We start from the raw sequence: 9,130 nt of genomic DNA on the forward strand, positions 1-9,130 counted from the left end.
CGTCAGCCATTTTTCGTCGCGGCGCAGTTTCGCCAAGCTCACTGCAAGGTCACCGCCAAAGGTACCGCCAACATAGACACCTAAGGCTGTCGCCTTAATAAACATACCATCGGAAGTAACTGTTCTTAATAAAATGTTCACCAGTAAAATGTTTGAATAATTCTTGCGTGTGTTCAATAACTGTGGAAACAATCCGTACCATCCGTGATCGGAATCGTTTGCCCAGAGAAGTAATGGAGAGCTCTTATGTTGCCGCTTTCACTGTCGCACTGCTCACTGTCTTAATTATCGACAATGGTATAGCCGCGTTCCATGAAAGCGTCCCACTTATCTCTTGCTTTTCTTTATTTGATGTTTTTCCAGTTGTTTTATTGATAGTGTGCATCGCGGTGACATGTCTAACGCCTCTAACCAATTATTTTTCTTTTTTTTTCTTTTTCTATTTTCGTTTTTTTCACATTGCCAAGTGTTCAGCAACGCTCCGTCTAAGACATCACCACACGTATTCATATATGAACTATTTGCCATCTGAAACTACATTATTATATTCAGTGCCGTACTTGACGCACCAATCGCATTTCTACACTTCCGTTTGTTTGTATGAGTGCTCTTTTTGTTCAGGTAAGTTTGTACCGAAAGGTGTAACCCACTCATGCTGAAGGCCTGGAATTAAGGCTAGCAGTACTCAATAAATAAATAAAATAAATAACAACTCATAACGGTGGTATCGGCGAGAGTGCGTTTTTGCCTGTTCGACCACGTTTGTTCCGAGCCAGAGAAAGCACTCGCATTTATCCCTCCGTCAGAACATGTGCACGCATGTGCTGCAAACGTTGGCAGGTCGGGTCTGCAAAACATAACTTGTGCTGTCAAGAGTCCCATGGCTGATCGCTAGGCCTCTTGTCCGGATTCGATCTAGGTGGAAGGTGTGCCGTATATCATTTCGGAATAATATGAATGCCTATGCAAGGTGAGATTTTTTTTTCTCATTTAATCAAGCTTTGTGATAGTTATGAGCATTTATAGTTGGGTACACGTTTGTTAGAGCATTCAAAATGTTCTTGTAACCATCCTTATGACAGTAATATAGACAAATAGAGCAATACTGCGAAAGTTTAAGACTAGGCGTGTTGGTATAGCATACTAGGCATACATACTTCTTGTATTTATCCCGCTGACAAGGGAATAAATCAATACTTGCAAGTGGCGCTCCGTTATGTGTGCTTCTCTTTTGTGTGTCCCGTCAAGAAGTTGCGCAATGAAACGTCGAATAGCAATACTGGCTCTCTGCCGGCTCATTACCTTTTTCGAAAAGCTTAAATTTTGTCTGGTGCACTTGAAATTATATTGCGACACTCTTAATCATTTTAGGCTTCAGAACGTTAACCGGCAAAATGAGAATTTGGAAGCTCAAGTACCCTGCGATAGATATTTCTTAATGCGATACGTAGGTGTGATCACCACTGGAGGCCTGCTTCAAAAATACGTAACAAAAAGTCTACTTATGCACATGCGTTAATTTCCATGGATGGCGATTATAGTTATCGGATTCATGCACAAGGCTAGGGCGAAATGAATATGAAATGAATACGCAGGCCTTACCAATGTTAAAGCATAGGTATCTTCCTTGTCGTAATGTTCACGGTTCATTTATCATCAGATCGACGAGTCCCAGCAGAATGTATGTGAATTGTCTTGGGAAACTTGCCCATACTTTTGGGCTCTGCAGCTATATCTTGGTCGCAATCGGTAAGTTTTCACCATGTTTTATTAATGAGTAAATGTTCATGACTGCCAAAGTTTTTGCGCTCAACACTGCCATCCGTCAAAGTAATATTTAAAGCTGCTCTATACCCACATGTTGGGTTTATCGCATTCTGTGACTTAACACAAGGTAGAGGGTTCGATTGCTGGACAACTGCCCGACTTCTTATAAAGGCCAAGTGATAAAACGCTCGTGTCGTTCAATTTTTGAGTGTGTTAAAGAACCCCGCAGTTATACCTTATTTTGGAGACCTTTACCACGGCTTCCCGCACCATCCCGATGTAGCTTTGGCACATTAAGTCCAGGTACATAAATCTAGCTGTCGTTCCGTGTGATCATGCACAAATTCGGGGACCCACAACATTTTCTCCATAAAAATCTTTATCATTTTTTGCAGAACACTCATAATGGGAAACTTGCCCATATGGCAAACTTGACCTTATGAAATAAATGTGGCCCTAGACATTTTCGCTGCACAACACTGTAATAGGCTTCAGTAGTTAGCAGACACATGATAGCCAGCTTTCGACAAATCGGCTTAAATAGGAAGGCCCCACAGAATATGGCTGCCTGCAAAGAACTTATGTGAAATTCACATTTGTAATTCAACCTAGCACTATTCTCAACATCATTTTTGTGCAATTATGTTTAGGTACGTATAGTGGGAAGCTCAGGTCTGTTCTCCTAGACTTTCTTTTGAAATATTTTGATAGTCATATTGCGTATGCCCTGTTGACACATTTTTCTTATCCTTAAATAACGTTTATTATCGTAAAACTTGGTTTTCGTAGTACTGCATAAATGAAAAGCGATACACCGTCTACATACTCCTATGTTAGCCAAGTTCCTTGTTTGTCGTGTGGGCACATGTACAGGTGTTAGAATCAAGCACAAATATAAAATGAACGAGAACGTACAATGTACTCAGGGGAGCACCTGTCCTATGGCCCTCGTTTTTCTTTTTTTTCTGTTGAATTAAATAATTTTATTATTTTATTCCTTAGAACGCATCCGGTTGTTACAAACATAACTGGCTCCGTCTAGCACATCATTCGGTGCCGAAATTGTTGCCGGAGAATGCATATAGAGAAAACCCGTATGCGTGATTTGAATAACGGAATGTCACTTGTAAGCAGTGAAGCACAAGTGTTGTTGAGTTCTTGTGAAGGTAACAAGATTTTGGCTGTCTCTAAGTACGCCAAGTGCCATTTATAAAAAAAAATATTCCGCTTCAGCGCTATGCATCGCTTGTTCTTGGAACATTTTGCATCATGTTGTGAACCACAATTAAAGTTGTAATGTGCTATCTCGTGACACCTAATACAAATATCACCATATTTTGGAGCCTACCTTTGTTACAACTATTATTGCACTGTGGCAGTAACCTTACAGCGCAGCATAACTTGAAGTAATATTAGGGTAGACCGCAGGAACCGAATCGGTGCAAGCCACCTTTGCTTTTGCGTGCTGCCGTTGCCTAACACACTGTTTCATAGATCAGGTATTTACATTAAAACACAGTTGCTTTTTTAGATATGATTGAAATATTTTGAAAGTCAATCGTACAGCCTACATTCCGTAGGTTGGTCAATTCCAGTGACCAGTGTTTAAAGGCGGAGAAGGAAGAAAAATAATTCCATGAGCGATATTCGGTTGCAGCGCTGTGCAAAGTTTGAGGAATCTAAATGAGAACCAAAATGTAATTCTCTATAGCAACTTATGAAACAGCGCGAAAAAATTTCAACGACGACAGAGACCGAGTGAAAACCAGCTGTTTCTTCTACTGACGATGCTAGGCATACGTACACATGCGAAGCGCCAGCAGCAAAGAAAAAGGAGCTAGAAATTATGCAAAGGAACAAAAGCCAGCATGAATGACACAAAGTGATTTCACCATGGACCGAATCACCAAACATCTAAGAACCTTAGTTCTTCCTTGGTCAGTGTTTGTGATGGCATGCTTACACACCTATCCCCCACACGAGGAATCTTAACCGCCTTGATTATGCCTCTGACTCACTGATCTTTGTGTCGGGAAACAATTCAGCTTTTTTTAACTTAGCCATTCATAGCTTGGTACGACGATGCGTAGTTTACTGATTGTTCTTATTTCCTTTATTTCTTGCTTTTTTCGTTTCCTGCTGGACCTTCATATGTGTACATTTGCCTAGCATCGCCAGTAGAACTAACAGTTGGAAGTCAGCGCTATTCTCATTGTGTCTCTATAGTCGTCCGTTCCTTACTTTTTTCCACTGTTAAAAAAGTTGCAATGAACCAACAACCTAGCAAGAAGCCATCCCTACAGCAGTTGCTGCAATGAGGTTGTCTAACATTTTACACCATACTTCCGAGTGAGATAAAACTATGTATTGTATTTTCTATGGTTATATTGGAGAATCTAAGATGGAGGATATATCAGGCTTGAAACGTTTGCGGCTCTTTATACGCAATGCCTCACGACTTCAAGTGCACCAGAGAGCGCCAACGCTATACTAATCCACCGGAAGGGAGACGTTACAGAATTCAAGAATTACAGACCGATTAGCTTGCTTTCAGTATTGTATAAAATATTCACCAAGATAATTTCCAATAGAATAGTTCAACACTTGACTTCAGTAAACTAAGAGAACAGGCTGGCTTCAGGAAGGGATATTTTATAATGGATCATATCTATGTCATCAATAAGGTAATCAGAAATCTTCGGAGAACAATCAACCTCTCTATATGGTTTTCACAGATTATGAAAAGGAATTTAATTCAGTAGAGATACCAGCAGTAATAGAGGCATTGCGTAATCAAGGAGTACAGGAGGCATACGTGAATATCTTGGATATCCAAGAATATCCACAGCTACCTTGGTTCTCCACAAGAAAGGTAGATAGTTACCTATCACGAAAGGGGTAAGGCAAGGAGACACAATCTCTCCAATGCTATTCACTGCATGATTAGAAGAAGTATTCAAGCTCTTAGACTCGGAAGGCTTAGGAGTGAGGATGAACGGCGAATATCTCAGCAAGCTTCGGTTTGCAATGACATTGTCCAATCCAAGCAACAATGGAGAAGAATTAGAGCAAATGATTCGGAACCTTAATCGAGAAGGCGTAAGAGTGGGGTTGAAGATTACTAGCAGAAGACAAAGATAATGTTTAATTGCCTAACCAGGGAACAAGAATTCCGGATCGCCACTCAGCCTGAAGAGCATGTAAAGGAGTACCTTTATCTCGGTCAATTACTCACAGGGGATTGTAAAAGTACTGAAAGTTGGGCGAGTTGGTAGCTATTCATCTCGAAACTGCAGCGCGCACCTAAGAAACGAGGACAAAAAGGCAAAGGTAACAGACAAGCGCCTGTCTGTTACCTTTGCCTTATTGTCCTCGTTTATTGTGTGTGCGCTACAGTTTCAAGATGAATACTCACAGGTGACCCTGATCATGAGAAAGAAAATGAGAGAAGAATAAAATTGGGTTGGAGTGCACACGGCAGGCACTACCAAATCCTGACTGGGAGCTTACCACTGTCATTGAAAAGAAAAGTGTACAATCGTTGCATTCTACCGGTGCTAACATATGGGGCAGAAACTTGGAGGTTAACAAAGAAGCTCGAGAACAAGTTCAGGACCGCACAAAGAGCGATGGAACGAAAATTTTTAGGCCTAATATTAAGAGACAGGTAGAGAGCGTTGTGGATCAGGGAGCAAACGGGGATCGCCGATATCCTAGTTGACACGAAGAGAAAAAATAGGAGCTGGGCAGGCCATGTAATGCGTTAGATGCACAGCCGGTGGACCATTAGAGTTACAGAATGGATATGAAGAGACGAGAAGCGCAGTCGAGGACGGCAGAAAACTAGGTGGGGTGATGAAGTTAAGAAATTTGCAGGCGCAAGTTGGAATCAGCTAGCGCAAGACAGGGGTAATTGGAGATCGCAGGGAGAGGCCTTCGTCCTGCAGTGGACACAAATATAGGCTGATGAAGAAGATGAGGATATGGGAGTGCTGCGAGGCACGGTATTCGGAATCGGCTCGCCGCCGACGCACAGATTCTCGTTTGACCGCGCGACGCGCTGAAAGATGAGTGGCTTCTTCTTAGGGTGTCTGGATCTTCCTTGGTCGTTCCACGTCAAGGCTACATATACTCGCCGCAGAGTCAACCAGAGTTCGGCCGCCGTCACGGCGGCTCCGAGCTTTAACTTCCCGCTAACGTCAGGACCAAGCTGCGCCTCTACACTTGCCGGGGCGTGGCTGGTCGAAACCTGTCGAGTCGCCGCCGGAGGCGCCTGCTGTAGTCGCGGACACAGCGCGCGTTCGGCGCGAACACGGGGAAACGTGGACGGCGTCGGCAGTAGCTCTGCTCGTTGCCTCGTTCGTACTGCTACAAGTTATTTCGCTCGCTCTCTCTCTCGCTCTCATTTTTATTTAACTCTCCCGAGGATAGCGCACGCTGCGCGCACGCTCTCCTTCCCTCTCCTTAACGTCGCATGTCAAGGCAAGATTTGCACTGTACTTAGAGGAGGCGAAGCCCACGCCGCTTCGCGAGGTGGTTGCTAGGTAACGCGCGGTAACGTCATCGTTCAGCGAAGTTTTGTGTTAACGCGATACGATCGGACAGTCGGCTTTAACAGCTCCGCTGTTAAAAGCCCTCAAGGTAGATTCTACTGTTCGTTATGCTGGACAGCATAGAACATGTTGCAAGTAAGTCTATTCAGACCAGATAGCTGACTTTTTAGACAAGATGGCAGCGTTAGCAAACACTTTTGACCAGTGGTATCAGATAAGAGAGCAGCCTAAATGATATTGCCAAATATTTTGTTTCATCAAATATAAATCAAGCAATTGATGCTAACTGCTCTGCAGGGCCACGGTTTTATTGATGTTAAGTTTTTAACATCGTTTTGCTTCTTTTGCACTATAACCAAGTATGAACTAAGAACCCCTCAATTTGTAGTGAGAAGTTTGTGTGCGGGCACTGCACCATTGTAGTATTTGTTACAGATCTATACCTACTTGAATAATTTTGCTTGCTTGCTCGGGTAGATCCGTACTACTACGTTTATCTCAGAGTTGCCATTTTGTTCAATAATATGCGCTGGCCAAGAAACATGCCAAGCCTTTTTAGTGGCATGAGCACAGAGTGACACTCTTTCTTTCTTGCGCAGCATCTTTCGGTTAGGAACCGACTTACTGTTTCTCACAGAGGTGGGACGAAATTAAAAATAAATCATAGAAAAATCAATACAGGAAGATATCGACGGTTCTACTTACGGTTGGTGATAGATATGACATCAGGGCACAGGTACAGTACAGTAAAGAGCTAATTATATGTCAAGTATAGTTAGAAATAATTAAAGAAAGTGTATTTGCCGTACACTAAAGCATAATCGTACATTTTAGATACCCACCGTAACAATACAGGTTACCGTGAAACTCCAAGACCAGAAGTTTAAATTAAAAACAAGCTAATTAGAGTTACACACCAGATGACACGCAGTGTACGCCCGTCTAAAACAGCGGAGAGGGGAAATCACTCCCTCATCTCTCGCTTCTCCTCTCCCGACATGACCTGCTCCGTCGCATCTGTGCCGGCGCTCGTTACGTGCTCTCACGTCAGCGGCGGAGGGGCGCGTAAGGTGAGCTTCGCGCGCCGTGCGCTAGGGGGATACGCGTCGCACCCTCCTTCACCCCCTCGCCAGCTCCTCTGTGCGTGGCTGTCTCGAGCCAGTTCCGTTCGCTCGGTCCTCTGAGTACGGTTCCTCGTCCGTTCCGTTCGCCATGGAAGTAGACAAGGACGCCTGGCCTAGTGTAGTGTAGTGCAGTTTGCATCGTTTACATCAAGAATTCACAAGCAATCTCTGTGTTTGTGGCGTACTTTACTTTAATAACACACAGTTAACACAACAAAAACGCAAAGTTAATCCAAATATTACACCAGGGTGCACCAATGTCGAGGTGTGAGTGCCACTTGCAGACACCTAGGTCAAGCATTAGGGTCGTTTCTCATTTTTCAACAGATTTCTGCGCAAAGCTAAGGAAAGTAATGCATACAATTATTGGAATGTTTAATGCAAGCGCAAGTGACATTTCCCTTTGCAAAAAAGTCACGTTTTATAATTAGATTAGTGAAATATTTTTACGAGGCGAAAATTTCAAAAGATTTTTAAATTATTTCCATTTTCCGTACCTTGTAATAAAACTGGCATACACATGTATATGTATATATTTAAAGACGCGTAAAGAGCTGCAACTTGTCTTGATACGATTGTGGTGAGCTACAAAGGCGCTGGGCTGTATGTTAACTTGAGGTGCTCGCAAGCATACAGTAAAACGAGGCGCGTCAGACACTATCGGTCGCGGCAAGTTTTACGTTGTGCTAAAGCACATTTACCGTGTGTAAAATAACAATAGCGCATACAGTACAATTAGGACGTGCGTATAATAATTTCATTACGCCTAAATAAGACATTTTGCAACCGCTACAGCAGACGCATAACATGTCGGCCCATTTTTCTTTCATTCGCAGGAATATTTTTCATCGTCTCGCGACAACTAGGAGGAGAAGTATGCAGTGCAGCTCCATTTATTAGCGTGGACGTTCCAGGTTCTGAGGTAGAGCGCTACACACCTGTAGACTGGGACGAAGTGGACCCGTTCCTCCAATAATAAAAATTATCACGGTAAACCATAACTGAATCGTTTTTCATTCCATGGTTGAGGAGACCATACAGCTAAAAAATAAAGGTAAATAAATGTTAAAATAAGCACATATCTGCTGTTGAGGTTCGTATAATAAAAGTGCTTTTTGAAACATCGCTAAAAGCTGCGATGAAACACACCAAAGCCGCACATGCACGAAGACTAACAAGTCTTAAATTAGGTGCATACGTGTGTAATTTAGTTGTGTGAAATAAATTCCCGCTAATTACTAGTTCACCTCAGAAGGAAAATGCAAATAAAATGCTCAACTAATAGATTATTTGCCGATTCGAAATACGGAAGGCTTTCTTCATTTTTTAGTCAATATACCTATATGCAGTTTTCGTACAGTTGATGTCAATATAGGCCCTAGTGCTCTGTTTGGGGTTTGAGAGACAACGGTGGTGTGCTGCAGATTCAGTTCAAAGCTCGTGATCCCGAGCGCACTTTCGAATCTTGGTAACAAGGCATTTATTTTAAAGTGAAGCTTTCTGTCTCACTGATTCGCCCGTGAGCGCCGAAAACGCACTGCAGGAAAGACAACTCACACAATGCAGCCTTCTGCGCACACACTAGAACAACGGCGCACGACATACGTATCGTAGAACACCACAGTTTACATTCGCAGTTGTACCGATAACAACAATGGGAACTGCAACGCCACGCTACCCAGACGA

The 9,130-nt window shown here is 42.9% G+C and overlaps 1 long non-coding RNA gene across 1 annotated transcript; it reads left to right on the top strand.

The window, feature by feature from the left end:
- Nucleotides 1-846: 846 nt before the first annotated feature.
- LOC125945411 (uncharacterized) lies at nucleotides 847-8,439 on the top strand. Its single transcript, XR_007466881.1, has 3 exons — nucleotides 847-970; nucleotides 1,661-1,749; nucleotides 8,281-8,439. It is a non-coding gene; the product is annotated as an uncharacterized LOC125945411 (long non-coding RNA).
- Nucleotides 8,440-9,130: the final 691 nt, after the last annotated feature.

The sequence above is a fragment of the Dermacentor silvarum genome, chromosome 5 (assembly GCF_013339745.2).
Source record: "Dermacentor silvarum isolate Dsil-2018 chromosome 5, BIME_Dsil_1.4, whole genome shotgun sequence".
In the NCBI taxonomy this organism is placed as follows: Eukaryota; Metazoa; Arthropoda; class Arachnida; order Ixodida; family Ixodidae; genus Dermacentor; species Dermacentor silvarum.